The sequence below is a fragment of the Felis catus genome, chromosome B4 (genome assembly GCF_018350175.1).
Source record: "Felis catus isolate Fca126 chromosome B4, F.catus_Fca126_mat1.0, whole genome shotgun sequence".
Taxonomy (NCBI): domain Eukaryota; kingdom Metazoa; phylum Chordata; class Mammalia; order Carnivora; family Felidae; genus Felis; species Felis catus.
In genome coordinates, this window is record NC_058374.1 from 122,959,308 (window position 1) to 122,982,448 (window position 23,141).

At 41.7% G+C, this 23,141-nt stretch overlaps 1 long non-coding RNA gene across 3 annotated transcripts; it reads right to left on the bottom strand.

Moving 5' to 3' along the window:
- Positions 1-596: 596 nt before the first annotated feature.
- On the bottom strand, positions 597-20,171 carry LOC111561414. Of its 3 annotated transcripts, XR_002744003.2 has the most exons (4): positions 20,058-20,171; positions 17,759-17,940; positions 2,905-2,996; positions 597-2,612 (listed from the first exon to the last, which is right to left on the bottom strand). It is a non-coding gene; the product is annotated as an uncharacterized LOC111561414 (long non-coding RNA). The 3 variants fall into 3 exon arrangements; XR_006601018.1 differs by lacking the exon at positions 2,905-2,996; XR_002744002.2 differs by having other exon boundaries at positions 597-2,996.
- Positions 20,172-23,141: the final 2,970 nt, after the last annotated feature.

Sequence of the window (23,141 nt, forward strand, 5' to 3'; positions counted from 1 at the left end):
TAGACACCCTGAGCCTCAATTTCCCCAACTATGAAATGAGGATAATAATACCTGCCTCACCAATATATAACCACAGTAAGGATAAAAGAGATTCCATGTGTTAAGTGTGTTACCTGGCCAGCCCATAGTAAGAACTCAAATCATGTGAGCTGAAAAAGAATTTTTAGAAAGACAGGATATATTCACCTTAAAAAAACAACAAAACAGCTAGTTAAGTAAAAGAGAAAATCAATGTAGGTTCTAATTTACTAACATTGCATGTCATTTTTTTCCTCCTTAATAATAGCTATTACTTATTGAAGACTTACTCTATACCAAATATTTTATAACAATATCGTATTCGACCCTCTGAATTCAGTGCTCTTATGAGCAGTCCAATTTTACACATAGGAAGACTGAAGCTTAGAGAAGTTAAGTGATAAGTAGCAGGGCTGGGGGTGGAGCTTGGGCCCATCTGGCTCCAGAATCACCACTTATAACCATTACTTTCTCCTGTGAGTACAAAGAAAAATTTGACTCAGTCCCTCCCATAACACGACCGCACGTTTCCAAATGGCAGAGTGTGAATAAGTGAAGTTAACTTTCTGTGAGCAGTGGATCAGAATTCAAACCCAAGTCCGTAACCTGCAACACCGCTAATCTGCGATGCTAAGCAATATTGCCTCTCATCCTGGGTTCTGGCTGCCTGGGTAGGTGTGTTCTGAATTCTGGCACTCAGGTCAGTAAGAGAGCAGTGAGGTGGGGGAACTGCTCAGGCCATCTGGATATGAATTGACACCCATACCTGTCAGGACGTCTTGGTTTGTTTACTCATCTCAGTTGGCTACATAAGTGGTAACAAGAGTGGTGGGGACCTGGTTTCATTTGGAAAGCACTGGCTTGTTATCTACCTAGGTTGTCCCCGTCTGCTGAGTGTGATACCTATCCAGGGACAAAGTTCTGTTGAATAAGCAAGCTGTGTTTCAAGGCAGCTGTCCAGCTCAAAAACAGTCCATCTATTGAGAATCCGATTTCTTGGCAATGAAGCATTATTGTTATTAAGATATATTCTAATTCTTTCTTCACAAAGCCAGGTAGGTTCCCATGAAAAGAAATCACGTTGTTGGCATTGGATGTCATTTCTAGTAGCAGTTTTCCTGGTATTGGCTACAGGAACTGAATGGTAAGTTGTATTCACGTAAAGGGATCCTGGCAGGGGTGTGGGGAATGGGGTGGAGTAGGGAAAGGCATAACCAAGCGGCCAAGCTCAGGCCTGTCACAGACACAAAAAAAAGTGCATGACTATCATGACCCTACACAGTGGTCCCGGCAGTCAAGGTTAGAAAGAAACTGTGGTGTGTGTGTGTGTGTGTGTGTGTGTGTGTGTGTGTGAAGGATGGAGGTGTGCTCTCATCAGATCTCTTTTAAAAGGGAGTCAAGACCCTTCATCATCTGGTGAAGGATTTACATCTTATTTAGTGTTGTCTTTCTTTCTATTTCTCCGGAAGTTCTGACTTCCAACTTTTCAGCATCTTAAGATCTGAGTTCATTACATTAGAAACTGAACATAATGCCAACATCAAAGAACTCTCAGTCATTCATTTATTAGGAGTTATTGATAAAGTGCCTCCCATGTAAAAGGGTCACAACATACAATCTGCACAACTATCCATGTCAATCCTGCTTTGGGGGACATGAAGATACAAACAATGTCTAGTTCCTGCCCTCAAGAAATGTAATGTCAGGGGCCTAGAGAGGATTTTAATGGCAGCTGGGAGGAGTGAAAGATTCCTTTCAACTGGGGGTTGGTGGTTGTGACATTCAAATTGGGCATTTAGATGGATGAAGGATTGGGATACATGGAATGTGGGCACAAGGGATGGATGGTCTTCAAAAGAGAGCACAGTGTGACAAATTATAAAGGGGCCAGAACTGGATAACCGTGTATTGAGACAAAGGGTATGTGAAAGAAAGTAGTAAGAAATAAGGTGGAGAGAGGTTGAAACCATGGATCTCATTTTTAGCCCAGTGGATTTCATTTTTAACTTCTTACAGAAATGTACAATAATAAATTTGTCTTTTTAAGTCAATAAGCGTGTATTAATTGTTACAGCATCAATAGGAAACTATTATAGGGACCCTAAGACAAGAAGCAAACATCATAGCAATACCACATAAAAGAAGGGGGTCCAATCTGGAGCCCCCTAGCCACACTGGCTGAGACTGCTGACTAGCTTCTTCATAAGACAGAAGTAGACACACCTACTTCTTGATTTCTTCCACTGAACTTCTCTCTTTAAAAGGGCAGAGATTCACCTTCACTGGAATAGACATATGTTCTGGATATGGATTTGTTTTCTAGCCCTTAGTGCTTCTCCCACCATCACCAACCATGGGCTTATAGAATGTCCCACCTACCACCATCATGCCATCCTGTGTAGTATGATGTCTGAGAAACAGCGTCATCTCACAGCAAAAAACAAAACACAAACAAAACAAAAAAAGCAGAAATGGACTCTTCCCACGAAATTGCTGCTTTTATTGCATACTTCCATCCTCTGGAACCAGCTGGTATACTTGAGAGGTATCTGGCTTACTGAAGACTCCATTACAGCACCCGCTGAGAGACAACCCTGAAATGATGGGGTTCTGTTTTACACAGTCTGATATACACTTCAAATCAGAGACCATTGTATGTGCTGCCTTCCCCACTTTCCACAGACATGGGGACAGGAATTAAGGAGTGGAACTAAGACTGGCTCTGAGTCAGTTTCCCAGGGCTGCCATAATGATGTGCCACAAACCCAGTAGCTTACAACAGAGACGTGTTCTCTCACAGTGCTGAAATCTCTAAGTCTGAAATCAAGATAGTGGCAGGCCCCACTCCTGGAGGCTCTAAGGATTCTTCCAGGCTCCGCGGCTCACCAGCATTTCTTGACTCGTGACTGCATCACTCCAATCTCTGCCTTGTGGTCACACTCCCTCCTCCTCTTCTCTGTCTCCTCCATGTTCCTCTTCTAAGGACAGTTGAAATAGGGTTTAGGGCCAACGTGATAATATAAGGCCCTCCTTGTGCCAAAATTCTTAACTTCATACCTCTGAAAAAACTCTTTTCCTAAATCAGGTAATCCCCACAGTTTTGGGGGACTAGAACACGGGCACATCGTTTGGGGAACCACCATTCCACTCATTGCAGCTACATATCTGAATCCATAGGGCAGTTCTTTGAAAGAGAAGGAGAGAGACAGAGAGAGAGAGAGAGAGAGAGAGAGAGAATGAGAAAGAGAGAGAGATTCCTTGATTTCATTCCGTGCGTTCTGACTCGCATTTCAGAGGATGGTGTGTAGCTGTCTGTGGCTTCAGGCGATTCTTGTCCATCTCAGCCATGGAGCTGCATTTAAGCACCAGAGAGTGTGTGTGCTGTCCGTCAGTTTTAGATTGCCAGCGTCACCACTTGCCAACTGTAGTACCTCAAGTAAGTTACTTAACCTCTCTGAGCCTCAGTTCCATCTGTAAAATGGAGACACAAGTAATACTTTTTTTCCCAGAGAATTCTTGTGAGGTTCAATGAATGAATGCACGTGAAGTGCTCAGAACGGTGCCTGACACATAGAAAGCCCTCAGTGTTTGTTTGCTATAATCAGTACTGCTGATATTATTGTCGTCATTATCATTATCATTAGTCATTGGGTGCTGAGAGGGCTGTTTCTCAGCATGGCTTCCATCCACTGTATTTGGGGATTTTGCCCCTTACTACCCGGTGTCAGGGGGTCACAACCATCTTTCAACTCAAGCAGGAGTGGCTACTGGTCTTCACGGTATCCTTACAAACCTCAACTCATCTGTCTCACGATTGTTACCCTAATACCACTTCCACATAAATTTGGTATCAGTCCCATTTGGGATGAGATGATCTGATTTACGACTCACAGTTCCAAAGAAGGATGAATATCGGTCGGTTTGATCTTCCAGGTTGTCACAAAATATTGTATATGACACCCATTTGTTTATGTTTCTCAGTGTAACAGTAGAATTGAGTAGTTGCAACAGAGATCATATGGCCCACGGAACATAAAATATTTACTGCCTGGTCCTTTACAGAAAAAGTTTGCTGTGCTAGGTGCCCCAGCTACAAAGACACACACATCATTGTGCCTGCCAGCAGAGTTTACAGACCAGGCTGACCAATGGGAAAAAACCCAACGACCAACTATAGTGGACAAGTGAACCATGAGAATGAGAGTATAAAGGAGGGAATGATCAGTTCTTTCTATGAAAGTTTTAAGGAAGCCTTAGAAGAGGAGATGAAATTTAGGTTGAGCATCACAACAGGTAAGATTTTGTTCAGAGGATACCAGTGGGTACTTCAGAGGAAGACTCAGTAGGATCAAAGGAGTCAGGAAAGTAAGCAGAAAGTATGGGAATCACTCATTAAGTTGCCCAGTGCAGCTGCCACATCTGGTGTGTGGGGGGAACAGAAGGAGTAAGTTAGGCGAGTGGTGGGTGGGTCCTAGAGAGAGAGAGGGGAAAAAAAACCCCAAAACCCTCCAAACTCTTAACTATGACGTGGGAATCCCCTATCTGGTAGCCTTCATCAGAACTACTGTGGCTTTCTGAATGACTCACTTTTTTTACAACTGATACTGTTACGGTTAACCATGTAAAAGATGGGGAAAGCAGCAGGGGCGGATCTGGTCATCGTGACATTAGCCTCCTAATAATTTATGTCTTTGTAAAGACGTTTGCATAGCAAAGTTATTATGTTTTATGATTGGGAAACCATGAACACTCGTTGGGAATTGATGGCCATTCATTCCAACAGGAATCCAGCTTTCAAAAAGCATGGTGTGGGGTACACAGAGACAGTACAAAGACAAGGGGAGACATGCCTGGAGACGCTGCCCCTTACCCCAACCACAGCCAAATAAACGTGAAGAGTAAGTGAATTTGGAATAGAAGATGAGAAAGCCAGTCTTTGTGGTAGGAAGCGTTCCAAGAACAGATATTTCATCAGGAAAGCTGCAACTGGTCTGTCACAGGGTACAAAGGAAAGATGCTCTCCTTTTCAGCATTATTTTGTCATTGAAATCTGTTTTCTTGATTGCCCCTTCCTTGAACTCAAAACTCAGATGGTGGATAAACTCAAACTCTGGGTTGTTCTGCTGAAAGAGGAGAAGTGAAGTGGGTAGGGCACGGGGAGGGGTGGAGAGAAACTGCCCCAGGGGCTCTAGAGAGAGAATCCCAAGCAGGCTCCGTACTGTCAGCCCAGAGCCCGACATGGGACTCCATCTCATGAACCATGAGATCATGACCTGAGCTGAAGTCAAGAGTCAGATGCTCAACCGGCTGAGCCATTCAGGCTCCCCAGTATCATGTTCTTAATAAAAATTGCAGACCTAGAACTACTTTATTATCTCGTGTCTTCACCTGTGAAATGAGAATATGGGAAAAGTTGGCATAGACACATAGAAGAGTGCTGGATTTGAGGTTGGGAGATTGGGTTTCCCAAGATAACTCTAACTCAGTTGCCTCTAACTTGCTACATATTTATTTTGTGACCTCAGACAGATGGCCACTCTAAACCAGTTTCTTTATCTGAGAAACACACATAGAAATAATCTGACACTACTGAGGAGATTAAATTAAGTAAAGGAGAATTATAAACTTGACCAAGAAAGACTTCGTCTTCCCCTCAAGTTTGTAAAAACTCAAGAAGACTTTAGGTGATAACAGATGATAAGTTTAAAAGTTGATTAATCAATTGTCTTTAACATATGTTGGCAGCCTGAAACACAGTCCTAACTCTGGAAAAGTAATATGGTACTATTTAGGATTATTTTGTGATAGCAAAAATTATAAAAAATCTGAGTGCTTAACTAAATGATTAGATAAAATAGGATGCTATTTTGTGAGTTATTAGGGGTTACTTATATGGGTTTATAATTCTACAGTCCCTGGTGGAGTCTCTTTCAACTTTAAAAACACAATGACACCTTATACAATGTATTTAAAAATCACAGCATTAATGGTGGGGGGGGGCATATTTTTACAAGGAAAAACAATATTAAAATCTATGGTGTTATGCTTGGAAGAAAAAAATATCATAACATTGAACATGATTACTGAAACAACCTAGTGCCAGAATCTGTGATAATTTTCTATAGGTTTTCTGGTCAGTGGAGCTTGATTGACAAAAAACAATCAGTGGCCTACCAGCGCATCACCCAATAAGACTAAGAAATCCCAGGGGTGCCTGGGTGGCTCAGTCGGTTAAGTGCCCGACTTCGGCTCAGGTCATGATCTCACAGTTTGTGAGTTTGAGCCCCTGCATCGGGCTCTGTGCTGACAGCTCAGAGCCTGGAGCCTGCTTCAGACTCTGTCTCCCTCTCTCTCTCTCTGTTCTTTCCCTGCTCTCACTCTCTTTCTCTGTCTCTCTCTTTCAAAAATAAATAAAATATTTTTTAAAAAATTTAAAAAAAAAGACTAAGAAATCCCAAACTGTTGGGATAGGTGGAATGGTATTTCATTTCTTCCCCACTGTATACCCTCTGGCTAAGTGACTCCAGACCTTTACTAATCAAAACACCAGATAGCCATGCTTCAATTAGGTAAGCATCACTCCCCATCTGCTATGGACTGAATACGTCCTCCCAGAATTTATCTGGCAAAGCCCTTACATGATGGTATTTGGAAGTGGGCTTTTGGGAAGCAGTTAGGTCATGAGGGTAGAACCCCCATGGTCGGATTGGCGCTCTTAGTAAAGGGAGAAGAGTGAGTTCACTTCCTCTCTTTATTGTTCACCAAGTTAGGATACAAGGAACAGGCCCTCACCAGACACTCTGGCACTTTGATCTTGGACTTCCAGCCTCCAGAAAACTCTGAGAAATGAATGTTTTTAAGTCTCCTGGTCTATGGTATTTGTTACAGCAGCCAGAGTGAAGACACCATTGCACCTCTGATACATCTTTCAGTATCATTTTGCAGAGGGTTCCTTCCAGAAAGCAAGATAGGCGACCGTAGGATGGTGGTGAACGTGGTTATCACTGTGCATTTGCATTCTGGGGGTTGAGTTCCCTCAAGCAAAGCATTGTAAGGAATTCAGCAACAGGTAGCCAGCAGCTTAGGCAAAAACACAAGGAATACGGCTCCTGAACAACAAAGGTAAGAAGCCCTCCATCCTGGGCCAGGAGAACTGACCTAGGTGAATTCCTGATAAGCACTGGCCAGAAGCTGTGCAAATTAACTGCACTCCAGTTATGCTTTCTAGTGAAGCTGATGGAAGCAGAAGGCAGAGAACAGAGGTCAAACCAAAAACACTTAGAACTTTCTTGGCCTAGAAAAACTCTTCAGCACATTGTTCCAAAGGCCCACTAAATTCCAAGTAAACAGATATAAAAACTTACTCCAAGATTGTGAGCCTTTTTTTAAGTCATGCCTAGTGTCCCAAACATTGAGCACTTTATGTTTCTCACGGTCGTTAAAGGAAGGTATGTTGCAAACTGTTGGTACGTGCAGGTGGGAGAACGAATTAATGATGGTAGACACAGTTTTATTCTGGCTGCAGGGTAGATATTGGAATCACTCAATTCATTTCTGGAAAATAAATGCTTGTCATGAATGATGAAGAGCTAACATCAGGGGCCAGCTATAACATCTTATATGTTACTTAATTTAGACCTTACTAATTTTACAGAGGATCAGAGTGAAGTTCGGAGATGGGTTAAAGACTTTGCCCTAACAACGTATCTAGCAAATGGCTTACCAGGATTCACCTTTAGCTGTCTGCATTATTGATCGATGTCTATAGGATATGAATTCAGTAAGAAATGAGGAAGGGGTAAGGAGAGGGGACCAGAGAGGATCCTGGCCCCATCTAGGAACTCTTCACAAACTTCCAAGAAGACTTAAAAGGAGAAAAATTCTAATCCCTTTGTTTAAAAACATTGTTCCTATTAAAATGCAAATGTAAGTAGGAGTGGAAAGATTAACTCTCTTCTCTCAGTCCTTGTCACATTTGCTACAATTACCTTTGGCCCTCTTCCTGAAAACTGACTTTGAGAAGCAAAAGAAACAGTGTGCCAGAGGGAACTAGAACCTTAGCTAAAGAGCCTCAGGCTTAGGCGGAAGTGGGTAGCTACTTTGGTATTTTAGCCCTGGCATTGTATAATTGTATAATGTATACTTGTGAACCTTATACATACATATATATATATATATATATATATATATATATATGACAAAGAATGTGACAATAAAAACAATTATCCACTGATTAGGTAGGGATTTGTTTGGCTACCCAAAACAGAAAACCCAAAATAGTGATGACCTAAATAAGATAAAGTTTATCTTCCTGGCAGGTAAAAGAAGCATGGTGATAGGCAGTTCAGTGAGCTGGAAGGCAGCCCAAAATATCACTCAAGGACCCAGTATCTTTTTAGTTTTCCTCTCAGCAAGCCTGACCGTCACCCCCTCAAGATGGCTGCCAGTACTCCAAGCAATTGTGTGGAGGCAGGAAGACAATCAAGCACAAATTTAATCACAAATTAATTAAGTTAATTATAAATGATAATTTCTAATCCATTACACATTTATAAATAATACATATATAACTAATATATATAAAGATAAAAGACCAATCAATTTAATTCTACTTTTTTATAATTCCACTTTGATCTAGTAGTATTTATGATGCGGAAGGTTGAGGCAGGCTGAGGGCAAAATACAAGCTAGCACAGCCTCTCCCCCACACCCCCATATGTGTGATATTCCTCAGGCACTCCTGGCTGCGGATGAAGGAGAGGAAAGAAAACAAATGGCCAAATGATAAAGATCACAGCCGTACGAGATGACGTGATACCTTACCTACAAATCACAAAAAGTCAATTGAAAAACAACTGTTGGTTTAAAAGGTATATACAGTAGAAATAAACAAAATTCCTTTCAATATGACATAATCTGAAAATATAGTGAAAAATACATCAATTGTTACATATAAAATATATGAACATATAAATAAATATATGTTGGTATAATTTATCCATATGTATGTTGGTGTACTATCCATATATCCTTATACATATAGGACATTATATCAATATTATATATAGAGATAGAGATATAATATTATATATATGTTATACACACACACACATATATATATGAATATATATATAAATAAATTCAGAGCTTATGTTCTGGAGGGGGGTACGGTTATAGAGTAAATACTGTGGGGGGGGGATGCTGCTTTACAAATCAATGTATAGAATTAATATAAATCAGATTAAAGTTCAGAGAGTTTTGGAGGAAGGGGGGAAATTTTAACAAAATGATCATAACAGTCATCCAGAATGCAAAAATCTCATTGGTTGGTGAGATGTCAGCACCCACAATCCCCTTTATCTGGAATCCCCATTTTCCTGGGCTACTTCTCTGCCTCTGGGGCAAGTATGGACCCTCCCTGGGCCACCCTGATAAATTACCATAACCCTGGGAAAGGGGGTCGAGGTATTGATCTTCTCTTTACCCTAAAAGTCCTTGGACTGCTTGTACATGTTTTCTTCCCTCTGCATTAATCTTCAGCCTCCAAATATCAACATTTCATTTGAGAAAAGATGGAGATTTAACAAAATAAACTTCCACCTCCCCAGATACATCACTATATCTGTATTTTCCAAAATTATCTTTAATGAGATTGTAGTACTTTGGAGTCAGAAATAATGGTAACATTATTTTTAAAATTATTTAGGAAGAGATCTTAGCGTCTTACCTGGTTACAGTAATACCAAGTTATTTTGAGAAAAGAAAGTCTGTGTCAATAATTGCAACTGTAGCCAACTTCCAATAAAAGTTATTTGTGGGGCTCTAGGAAAGCAACTGATAGAGAACATTCAAATCGTGGTTGAAACTATACCAGCCACGGAATATAGGAAATGGACTGACTGTACGTTTATTTGATTAAAACCCCATTCTATATTTAGGAATCCAGTTACCATCCTACATGCTAAAACTGCTAAAAATTATTAAATAAAGTAAGAATCTGGGGCGCCTGGGTGGCGCAGTCGGTTAAGCGTCCGACTTCAGCCAGGTCACGATCTCGCGGTCCCTGAGTTCGAGCCCCGCGTCAGGTTCTGGGCTGATGGCTTGGAGTCTGGAGCCTGTTTCCGATTCTGTGTCTCCCTCTCTCTCTGCCCCTACCCCGTTCATGCTCTGTCTCTCTCTGTCCCCAAAATAAATAAACGTTGAAAAAAAAAATTAAAAAAAAAAATAAATAAAGTAAGAATCATGTCCTATTAATTACTTGGGGGGGAAATGATCAAGAGGTTAACTAATGAAATAATGAGATTGTTATCTCTGCTTTGCCTTTCTTCAGATACTGGAGTGGGATGGAGGCGTGTTGCCTCTTTCTTCTTTTTTACCTAATCCTTCCATTTCTAACCTTAAGCTTATAAAAGTCAGAGCCTCTCAAGTGTTTTCTTTGTTGGGCCACTGACCGGTGTAGGGCGGGGTGTGGGGGCAAAGGGGCTTCTGCTCTGAAGTGGCTCCTTTGCTGGTCGGTGAAGGAGGAGATGGGGCGTTCTCTGTATTGCGGTCACCTCCACGTGCACCAGCTGAGTGCTCTGTGGTTATGTGCTTGGCACAGAATAGGTATTCATTAGATATCTGTGGAATAAAGTGGGTTTTGTTTCTTTGTTTGTTTGTTTGCTTTGTTTTTTGGTTTTCGGGGTTTTGCTGAGTAGTGATAGTTTTAATATTTTCCCACAGATTATTTGTCTTAGATGGAAGGAGTCAATCTACAAATTAGCTGATCTACTGCAGATAATTGAGAGCTGGTTACACATACAAAACAAAACCACTAAGAAAACAAAATAAATACTCTGCAGAAGAAAAAAAAATTAATAAAAGCAAAGGAAGTACTACATCAAAGTGACAGCCGTGGATGGTGGGACTTTTCTGGATTTTCTAAAATACTTAACCAATATGCACTAATTTCATAATAAAAAACAGATTTTTGAAAGTATTTTCAGATGTGTTTTCACTTTGTGGTGGATTTAGGATTTTGTTTACATGGCATCATAAAGCTCAATTGATTTCGTAGTTTCTTAGACAATCCACATATCTAATAGCAAAATACAAAACAAACAAAAAACCCCAAACACCCAGACTTGAAATTTGTCCCTAATATAATTGGAGTCTCTAGTTTATAATTGATTTATTCTCATTTTTTGAATCTGAAGCAGGTTCCAGGCTCTGAGCTGTCAGCACAGAGCCCTACCTGGGGCTTGAACTCATGAACAATGAGTTCATGACCTGAGCCGTAATCAAGAGTCAGACACTTAACCAACTAAGTCACCCAGGTGCCCTGATTTAGTCTCCTATTTCAAAAACAGAGAGACTGTCTCTGCATGGCATTATCTCTAATACCAGTGAGCATAGGGGTAAGAGGTAGATGGTAAAGGCTAAACATGGTTAGCAAATATCAATTTGTTACTCCCTCAGTGTTTCTTGTGTGTCTAACTTATGGTGGCAGTATATAATTTATCCTCATTGTTTTATGATGATCATCTCTCCCCATTAATGAAATTGCAAATTACCTGAGAATAGGAACCGTGCCTTGCTCACACAGCCCACCCCTGGAATAAGTTAGGTCCCCATGTTGTGCTCTCCCATAACACCCTGGGCTTTCCTGTCTGAAGGACTCATCATAAGTATAAGGAATATTTTTAGCCCTCACTTTTCGGCTTGTTATGTGGAGAGAGCTCCATTAGAGTGATAATCTTGGTCTCATATCCCCTCCCAACTTTTTGTACCCTTAACCACTGGGCTTAGCCATGAGTGTAGCTCTCTTCCTCAGTGGAGGAGACTAACCAACTGATAGAGCTACTCTGGGTTAGCTGCTGGGAAGATAGGAGAAGGTAAAGGTGGCCATAGATTGCAGCCGATGCTATTGGCAGGAAACCTGGATGATTTTTGGCTCTGTCTTCCTTCAGGGACTTGCCGTCTACTGTGAAGAAAGCCTGCAGTTTTGTAGAGAAAATTCAGTTCAGGGGAATATTAGAAAGCTACATGACTAAGGAAGCCACATGCTCAGACAGTTTTGTCATTCATAAAGCCAGCACTGTGACTTCTACCTGACTGCTCATCTCTCTCTCTCTCATCTGATTCAGAAATTGTGTGAGAGAGTGGTATGATATGACTTCTTAAAATGCTAAAATTACTTTTAATGTAGTATCTCTATTGCCTACCAGATGGAAAGTCTCATGAAAAGCACAACCCCTACATCTATTGGTCTCCACATTGTCTTCCCAGTGCTCATCACGGTGCCTAGCATACAGTAGGCAGTCACAGAGTGTTTGCAGAATGAATAAAGAAATGAGTTTATCGTTTGATTATTGCTTTTTAGTACAGTCCCTGTTTGAGTCTGATCAGGCTGCTGTAACAAAAGTACCATCGACTGGATACCTTAAATAACAAATGCTTATTTCTGACAGTGCTAGAAGTTGGAAGTCCAAGATCAAGGCTCTGGTAGATTTGGTGTCTGATGAGAGCCCTCCGCCTGGTTTTCAGACAGCCACTTTCTTGCTGTGTCCTCAGGTGGCAGAGAGGGAGCTCTGGTCTCTTTCTCTTCTTATAATGGCACTAATCCTGTCATGGGAGGCTTTCCCCTCATGACTTCCTCTAAACCTGACTATCTCCCAAAGGCCCCAGCTCCAAATACCATCACATTGAGACTGGGATCTCAACATAGGAATTCTGGGGAGGCACAAACACCAAGTTCATGGCGGTCAGGACATAGAATTGGTGCTTAGTTAACACTGATTTGAACTAAGCTTGGATTTAAAGGATGGGGGTCATGGCAGGTCATGGTGCTTCATTCTTCTTGGCACTAAAGTCCTCTGTTTCTGAGTGAGTGTGAAAAGCCTACTAAGCCCACCTGAGATTTTCCCTGCTGCTTCCCTTTCCCAGCTCAGCACAGCGCCCCAGGGGAGGGGAGGGAATACAGACAGATGGGAACCTGTTGGTTGCCCGTTTGCATGCCTCATCTTAAGTACTATGGAGGACAAATTATATTTTATTGAAAAAGATAAAATTTGGGGTGAGAGAGGAAATAAAGGTACCTAATCATAATATAAAACGATTTAGAATCTGTCCCACCTTCTGTGTAGCACAAACAGCCTTATTAATCGTGCTGTCATTCCCTCACACAAGTGGTTCAGTCCAGGCACTGGCCCACCTCCCATGTCCGTGGGCTCTCTTTAGGTCATACCTCCTGCTGGGTGACTCCACTTAGACTCTGAATCAGGAGCCGAACATTTTCTTAATTTCCACCACACAGAAGAATACTACATGTAGAACATCTGCGAATCTGAAGTGTAGGCTTCAAGCAGTACCCACAGCACTTTCCCACACATAAATCTCTGTGTGAACTTAGGTCAACTGATACTTGCCTTCATAGGTGATTGTGAGGCCAAGCACATGTTGTCCTTTTGAGCATAAAACCAAGACTCCCTTTCCAATGGGAAAGAGGCCACAGTATGAGAAAGCTGAGTAACAGCTCACAGAAATGTTGCTTGTCTGCTTTTTCCTCCTGCTTTTTCCAGCTTGGGTGACTGAAGCCCATTCAGTCAGCTGGAATCTCAGTTTCTCAGTGTCAGAAGGCATGGCCTTCTTAACCACCCAGGGCTAAAGTTCCTCCTCAATAAGTATGGTCCAGCCTATGTTTTCCTTTCTCCCTGGGCAAGGAGGTAACAATGCCAGTCACCATCTCCAGACAGCTTCAGCTAAATGAAGAGGAAGTTCATATGACAATATGTGTAGTAAATCCAGATAGATGGATTAGATGACAGATAGATAGATGGATGGATAGATAGATAGATGATAGATAGGTTAAACAGATGATAGATAGATAGATAGATAGATAGATAGATAGATAGGGCAAGTAAGCATGAAAGATGAGTGCTTCAAAATACTACAGAACTCTTCAAAACACTTAATTCTTCTCTGAGGAACTATATAGAACAGGTTTCTATAAGCTGTTTTGCTTTACACTATCTAGAAAGACAAGTAGACACAGAGCATTTCTAGGAGGAAAACAATCCTACTATTACTCAAATACAAAAAATGCAAATGCAGAGAATTCAGGGAATGGCACAGCACCATAGTTTCCTTCTAGTCAATTCAATGAGCCACTGATGGTCACTGGGAGCCCTTCTTGCTCTGGTCTTCTCTCTTTGCTTCCTCTCTATCACCATAGTTTTTCCACCTTTGTATACATTTCTGCAGCAACCCAACTCCACTCTGGAATAAACAGACGCTTACAATCCTCCACAAGAGTAGGCTTGGGCTTCCAGAAGTTTCCAAGTAGGGCATTATTGAAGTGAACTCTTCTTGCTAATATTTATTCCATAATATATAATTTATTATTTATAGTAAAAAAAAAAAAACTACCAAGAGTAATTAGAGCAGAAAATTCCATTAAGTCACCTTGAATTTGCCTATAATTAAGCAGATGTAATGATGAAAGCTGTTAATCTAGAAGATAAGATATCCAGTTATGGAGAACGGAAGTTACTCAATCACAACATAGCCTTGAAATTTGCTTATTTCTATTGCCTTACTCTTTTCTCTCTTTTAATCATCATTTTATGCTTTTTTATCTTCTGGGGAAGAAAATCACCACTTTCACCCTTTGCTTTGCTTCTTAGAAAAAGTTTGATGTACAAACCCTCCTCCTGTGCAAGCTGGAGACATGGGGTTTCTGATTCAGGACAGAGTTTCTGGAGCCAAAAAGACTATGAAAGACAAGGCATAAGAATGAAGACAGTGAGAATCAAAGACACAGTGAGGTGGCCCCTCTGGGTTGGATCAGAGGATGCCTGTTGGAGGGTTGGGGGGGGGGGTATAAAAAAGATAGCTGAGACGGGTCCACACTGTTGAAGGCCAAGGAATCTTGACTTGGTTCTGTGGCCCATTGGAAAGACAACCATACAGTTGCAACAGCAGCCTTTCCTCTCCTGCTCCTCTGCCATTATATTGTCTCAACTTCTGCTCCTGGCTCGTCTCCTTCTCTTCTTAGGTGGGGGGCTCAGCTGTTCTGGACAACAGAATGGGAAGTGACTGAGACACCCTGGAGCTTTGCTTTTGTGGTTCTGATACACAGCATTAGACTTAATTTAATTTGAAAATAATATAGTAAGATGAAAGGAAATCCCACTTGAGCTCCTCATTTTAAAAAGAGTTCAAACAAAAAGATGATGTGAGTCTGAGACCTGAACCTTAAAGAAGGCCCTCTGGTCAATGGAGGCAGAGAGGGGGCAGATGTTTTTCCCATCTGTGTCTCGTTCCTTCTGGCATGGAGGCCAGATGAGGGAAGGAAGCTCACAGCAGAAGAACATGCCAATTTGCTGATGCCGCCCTCTTATTTAGCTCACGGAAATTTCATAGCATCTAAGGTCTAACTTTCCCCCTGGATTTGAGGGGAAAACTACCTATAGCCCTCTTGAACTAGTTTCATGGCAGGAACTTGGTTACTGTGCAGAATTTCACCCAAGATTAATTGAAGTTGACATCCTGAATGTCTTCTGCATGATGTACTAAGGTAGTGTTTTTGAAAAATGTCAGTATCTGATTCTTGGTGTGTGGTTTTTAGATGTCCAAAGTATTCCCACTTCTCAAATTCCCTTTAAGAAGCTGGAATGTGATGCATTTCTGGGCTTTCTTTATTTCAGATGAATCCCCACCTTGTTATGGCAGAGTTCATATACTCCAAATCAACAATTCATCACACACACACACAAAAAAAGAAAACCCTAAATGATATCCAGAGTGGCTGACCTTGGTTCAACACAAACTATTCTCTACTTTACGGGAAATTGGGATCACAGGCCAGCTTTACATTAAATGGAAAGGGTACGCTACCATCTTGTGGACAAAATATAAATAACACTGAAACATACTCAAGACTACTTTCCTTTGAAATGGAGTTAATACCTAACTGGTCCTGGCCTACCACCTGCCATCATGATGACCAACCTGTGCAATTTGGAATTTTGGCCCTGAATGACCTTTGTCAACAGATCAGGTGTATGTACGTGAAGAAATGAGAGTTTACTGAGAAAATTGTGGAACACAATTACCAGAGAGATCTGGGTCCTCATATAACCTTTGCCTTTGACTCTTGCATTTAGTTTTTATTTTTCTAGTTACAAAATGATGCTGGTCACCTTGAATTGGACACATGGGTTTTGGGTGATGTTGACAGCATTAGTTTAACACAGTGTCCTATGGAGTTGCATGCGTTAATGCCAATAGAAATTTATCAATCAGTTAGTTTCTAATGTATGTAAAAATTAGTTATTTTTCTCCAGAATGGCCCACACACTCCACACACATATATACACAAATTTCCCACTCATCATGGTGCAAAAGGAATGACATTCTAGAATGTGGAAGCACAATTGCTGTCACCACAGCTGAATGAAAGAAGAAATTATAGAATCACAGCGTCTTAGGGTGGACAAGGACCTTCAAGTTTATCGAACCCAATGACTCTCATAATTCTTGAGTCGCTTGTACAATATCCAGCCACTCTTTGAACATTTCCTCCCAGAATGTAAGAAAGTACTGGCATTGGGATCCATGTGAAAGACAGAGAAGCAGGAGATTTCCAGTACATGTTTCCATAGATCTTTTTGTTGTTATTAACACAAAGAGAGATTAGCAAAATTAGACTAGTCATCAGAGAATCTCTATGGAAGCTTCTGTAAATGCTAGTCTTCTTCTCTTGGCGTAGAAGTCCTAGCCTATTTACCCTATGCCGAATTGCTCCCATGCCCACTGGACCTCAGAAGACCTTCTGAAGTTAGAACTTTCCAGTGTTAAAAGTTCTTTCATCTCTTAGAGAAGGAAGATATCTCCCACAAACTGAGGATCTGTTTTATTCCATCAATTCTTCTTTTAAGCCATCACATCTAAGCTGGGAATTTAGTGCAAGTGTGTGTGTGTGTGTGTGTGTGTGTGTGTGCATGTTCTGCGGATTCTTCCTCATAGGGAAATTAAGACTCCCCCTTCCCCCAAGTTGATCCCAGTGGCAAGGCACAACTTGAGGAGGCCACATCAGGCTCATTTTTATTGTGAGTAAAAAATACATAACTGGTCTTTCATAGTCTTCTTAGGTGTATAAAATGGAGTAATTTATGTCTTCTGTATCCTCCATAGAGATATTTCAAAGCTTATGATATCACTATCTCTCATCAGTTCACTAAGCTCAGTATTTACATTGCTCTTATGACACTGCATAAACAATAGACAGCAGAACTGATTTCCAAAGAAATATGTCCACCCTCACTTCACAGTCACTGTGGAAGCATGGAGTTTCTGCAAATGGAAGCGCTCTAAACCCACGACACAATGACAACGTTGACCACAACAGTGACAAAGATAGATGACGCCTGGACAGGTATTGGTTCCCAGCCAGCTGCAGGGAGCACAGGCGAGAATTAGAAATGTTACCATCTGGGCGCCTGAGCGGCTCAGTCTATTGAGCATCCGATTTGGCTCAGGTGGTGATCCTGGGGTTTTGGGATTGAGCCCCACATTGGGATCTGTTCTGAGTGTGGAGCCTGCTTATGATTTTCTCCCTCTTCCTCTGACCCTCCCCAACTTTCATGGGCTCTCTCTCTCTCTCTCTCTTTCTCTCTGCAAGGAGGGAAGGAAGGAGGGAAGGAAGGAAGGAAGGAAGGAAGGAAGGAAGGAAGGAAGGAAGGAAAGGAAGGTTACTTACCACACTTGAGCAACTGTTGGCAACTGTTGACCAGCTCCACTTGTCTCCGTGTTTTGATTTGCTTGACTTCCTCTGGAGTCCTTAGGTTGTTGTTGCTGTTGTGTGTTTTCATTACACCTTGTGGCCAAAAGTATAAGTGCAGCCTCTGAGGACAGACCCTTACTTTAAAAGGTCTGAGGAAGCTTTGAAAGAAAGGCTGGATATAAACTGTGTCCTGATAAACTGTGCTTTTAAACCACCAATACCAAAACACTTTAAAATTAATAAGAAAATGACCCAAGTCTGATGAGAAGAAGAAACCTTCTGCACTGCACTGTTTTCCACAATTTGGACTTGGTATTTTTGATTGCTTTCTCTCTATATATTTATTATTATATTAGCTGAAACTATATTAACTAAATTATATTAGTTCCTAGTGCTATATTAGCTATATTAGCAAATTAGCTATATTTGATCAGCTTCTAGTGTACGATGTAATGATTGGCCATTTGTGTATATTGCAAAATGATCACATGATAAACCTAGTTGACAGCTGTCACCATACATAGTTCAAAACATGTTTTTTCTTGTGATGAGAACTTCTACTTTCTTAGGACATTTCAAATAAACAATACATTATTTTTAACTATGGTCACGACGCTGTACATGATATCCCCAGCACTTATTTATTTTATAAGTGGCCATCTATTTTTATGTGAATGGTGAATCTTTTGAATGCTAATACTAGCATTTTGTCACAACATTATCAGGGTTCTTCTGTGCTTAAGAAGACTTTGTTGCATTCTTACAGATAGATTTAGGATAATTTAGTGTTCATTTATTTTTGAGAAAAAGAGAGTGAGTGGGGAAGTGGCAGAGAGAGAGGGAGGCACAGAATTGAAGCAGGCTCCAGGCTGCTGTCAGCATAGAGCTTGATGCAGGGCTCGAACCCACAGACCACAAGATCATGACTTGAGCTGAAGTGGGACACTTAACCGACTGAGCCACCCACACATCCCAGATTTAGGATAATTTAAAGTGCTTCTTGTCACCAGAAGAACTTATCTCCAAATCAATAGTGGAACTCAATGGGGAAACAAGGCTCAAGGTCTAGAACATTACTGTGAGGTCAAGTTTTTGGAGACTTCTTTGTTCTGTATTTGAAAAGTTTGTGTAATAGACATAAAGGATACTGTGAGGGTTATAGGAATTCCAAAAAAGTTCCAGAATAGAAAGAATAATATTATTTCTTGAATGTCTGTGAAATAATAGCCAATCTGCCAAGACTTCTCCATATACAGCAGCCTGATTATCACCATTCCAAACTTGGTGTGCATTAGGTGGCTCACCCAAGTCACAAAGTCAGAAGTACTAGATTACAACCCAAAGCCTATACTCTATTATGCCATGTGTGTGGTTCTCATATAAAGACGAAGTGTGGCCTCGGTGAGTTCTGGTAAAAGAGGAGTAAAATTGATAAAGCAAAAAACAGTCGCCTAGAAAGTGTCCAGCTCTATAAGACTGGGACTTGGGGCAGAAGTCAAAGCTGTTAATATAGATTTTGTGGTCACCCGCATAGGTGTCAGATCTAAAGCTATGAGAAGGGGTTCCATCATCAAGGGGTGGCATGGAAAGAATGAGGTACAAACCCTACAGTCTGAAGAATGCCCACCAGCAAGTGGGTAGGATAAAGAAATGAGTCTCCGATCCACAACCATTCCAAAAGCCAAAAGGCAGGTATCGGTACCCCTCACCTTTTACAAATCAAAAAGCTGAAACACAGAGAGCAAAGTGACATGTTCAAAGTTACACATCAAATAAACACACAACCCAGGCCAGAAACTAGGGTCCCTGTCCCTCTGCTCATTGCTTTTTGTCCACAATCTGAAAGTGGAGGCCTCTGTCTTCCCTAAGTCAATTTTCTCCCCATCAGGGGAGAACAAATAGATCAATCCCCAGGAGAGCACTCCCACCCAGTCTGGGTTTCCACCTCTATTGGTCTGACAGCTTTCTGCTCTTTAAATGAAATGATCTCATATTAAGGCTTTGTGTACATGGGGGGCAGGAGGCAGGCAGTAGGGGAGAAGCAGGAGTCAGTATTCGTTTTCTCATTTAATTAACCATATTCAACAGAGCTATAGCCATGGCAAATTACTAAAGGCCATAACACATCCTTCAAGGAATACTTGGGGCCCATTTTTTTCAGCCCATTAGTGAACAGAAGAACAGCCTCATAAACCCAGGTCTGCCAAAGCCAAAAGAAAAATGTGTATAATTGGAAAAAGGTTGAAAACAATCCTGGATAATAAATTACACTTACTCAGTTCCTTTGTCCTTCCAACTCTGCAGCTAGCCTCACATTTCATAAGGGAGCCATGGAGAAGAGGCGAATGCTGAGAGGAAGACTGTACTTACTAGGCACCAGGGGGAGGCCTCTAAGATGAGTGAAATCAGTTGTTTACTTAGATTCCGCTAACTTGAAGGCTGCGTCATGCCGAGAGGAGGCCATGGCTGCCTGCTTCCCTCGTGGTCTAGAGCAGGGCCCCACAGCTTAACCATCATCTGCAGGCAAGTTGGCAGGCGTTGCTTAACAAAATCTCTTCTAATTAGGTGTTCTGATAATCTTCTAAATTCCCTCCTGCAAAGGCCAACTACCTACCTCATTTCCTTGGACTGCCTGGAGTTACAATCTTCTCTGACATTTAATGGCTCCCTCTCCCTGGGAGCTAGATCTCCCGCTTACTGGGCGCATTTTCTTTAACATGTGGACGCGTCAACATGCATGCACGCACACACACACACACACACACACACACTTGTGTCTCGTGTGGGTTGAAACCAGCTGGAATACATTTGTCAAGGAGTGCCAAGCTTCAGTCGCTCGTGGAACTTGAAATGGATCCTCCCTGTTTGCTGGGATGAGTCTTCCGGTTGTTGCTAATGTCGCTGCCAGGAATGCACGAATGTGATCATTCAATTCTCGTCCATAAAGACATCGTGGGAATCATATGTTTAAACCTATAACTCCTGGGAGAAGCAGAGGAACCAAAACAGCCTGACCTCCCTGATCAGGAGTTCCCAGCACTGTCCTCTGCCTGTGCCACCATTTAGCCACCCTGTGTGACACATACGCAAGTTTTGCCTGTCATTTCCCACGTGGAAAAGTATCCAACAGAGCTGCCGTGCTCATATACATGTAGTGTAAAGTGAGGGCTGGGAGAACAATTTGCTCCCAAGAAATCTCCCTTTTCAACAGCGTTAAGATGCCCTATTCACCTCATTTGTTATGGTCTGTTGGGAAAGTAAAAGTCTACCTGTCGACTTCTCTGTTGGAGTATTCAGTAGTCAGATCATGAAGCAGTGTGAGGACAATGCCTTTTTATGCAAAGGCACTCCGAGTATTAGAAGGAGGATCCATTTCTGGGTGTCAGGAAGCCTGTGTAGTATGATTTGAAGGCTCTTTTCTTCCCTGAGTCTCTCTCGACCTGAAATTGTGAAAGCCCTTGCTAAGAAAGTAAGCTCTGTAAATGCAAGAATCTTACCGGTTCTGTTTATTATTACTGTGTCTGCATGTCTTGTGACCTAGAAAATACTTGTTGAATAAATGGATGAAGGAAACCAGAAATGCTGCCATTTTGAGATTCATTTCTTTGGGTCGTCCATCAGAGCTTAGAGGCAATTATCTCTGAGACATGGGTAATGCTTTCAGCCTTCCCAACTCATGACCCTGTGGACTTTACAAACTTATTTCATCCTTCTGACCCAAGGAGACTTTTAACAGTAGCATTAACTGTAGTCTTTTGTGAACAGCAAAGACAATCCCTGTTTATTTGGGAATGTAGTATGCACTTCGTAGACCTTATCTTTATTTTTCATGAGAAGACTGGGAAGAGTAGGAGTTGACTTGACAGGTGAGAGACCTGGAGCTCAGAGAAATCAAACAACTTGTCTAAAGTAGCCTAATCAGTGAGGAATAGATTTGAATACAGATTTATGTGAGATGAAGCTTGAACTTATAAGACACCAGGGGAAGGTCTCAGAGGAGACTTAAATAAACTGTTTACTTGGAGTCACCTGATTTAAACACTGTGTAAGAGTGAGGATTCCTGTTCCTGTTTTCAAAATGGGCGTCCTTTACTCTACGAAGTGTGGCCACGAGCCAGCAAAATTCTCATCAGAGAATTTATGGAAAATGCAGAGTCTTGGACTTCACCTCAGTCCTAATCAGAATCTGCCTTTTAACAAGACCCCCAGGCAATTTGTACGCTAAAGGTTGAAAAATGCTGGCCTACTCTCAATGCAGGTTCTGAGGGGCAGAGAGGAAAATTTGGAATGTAGTCCGCACTCGGAGGAGGAAGGCCTGTCCCCAGAGCTATCATATCACTGGGAATAGCAGGGAGCAGGTTGAGGGCAAGCTGAGGAGTACTAGATCTCTGACTGGACAGAACAGTACTCTCCACTTAGCACCAGAAACCCTTGCTTCAGTCAGACAAGGCATCTTGGTGCAAGCATAGATTTTGTGATTAAGTCCCTATCAGGGTGGCCAGTTTGTTTGTCCTGGTTTACTGGGGACTTTCCTGCATCTTGGGAAACTCTTCCATTGCAAGCGGACTGTGACAACTGGTCACTCTAGTCTCCATAGCTTCCTAAAGGAGTACATGGTAAAGAGCATGTGCTCCGAAGTCAGAGGGGCAAATGTTGGCTCCACCAATTAATATTCAGGTAACTTTGGGCAAGTTACTTGACATCATGGGACTTCACGGTTTCATTTTATAAAATGGGGATAATTTGAATGGTACCTGTCTCCTTCATAGTTGGGTGTATGGAAAGAGACAATGTTCTATCTATGCCTGGTATAAGCCAAGTGCTTAGAAATGTTAGCTGATCTGTTCTGAACTACATTTAGTGCTTACCTTCTTAGAATCCTAATTTTTATAGGGCCTCCAGCTCGGAGAGGGATCCTTTTATAAGAACAATTTTTCATCTTCTTTAAGCTTTTTTTTTTAAGTTTTTATTTATTTTTGAGAGAGAGAGAAAGAGAGCATGAGTGAGTGAAGGGTAGAGAGAGATGGAGAGAAAGAATCCCACGAGGGGAGAGAGAGAGGGAAAGAGAGAGGGAGAGAGAGGGAATCCCCACTCAGGCTCCACACTGTTAGCGTGAAGTCCAAAGCAGGACTCAAGCTCACCTGATGTGGGGCTTGAACTCATGGCTGTGAGATCATGACCTGAGCCAAAGTCGATGCTTAACTGACTGAGCCACCCAGGTGCCCCTCATCTTCTTCAAACTTCTTACAGTTTGCCTTGTCACCTTCTCCTAGATTATAAGCCCCTTGAGATTATTAATAATAATGTTATCGGGGAACCTGGGTGGTTCAGTCAGTTAAGCATCTGACTTCGACCCAGG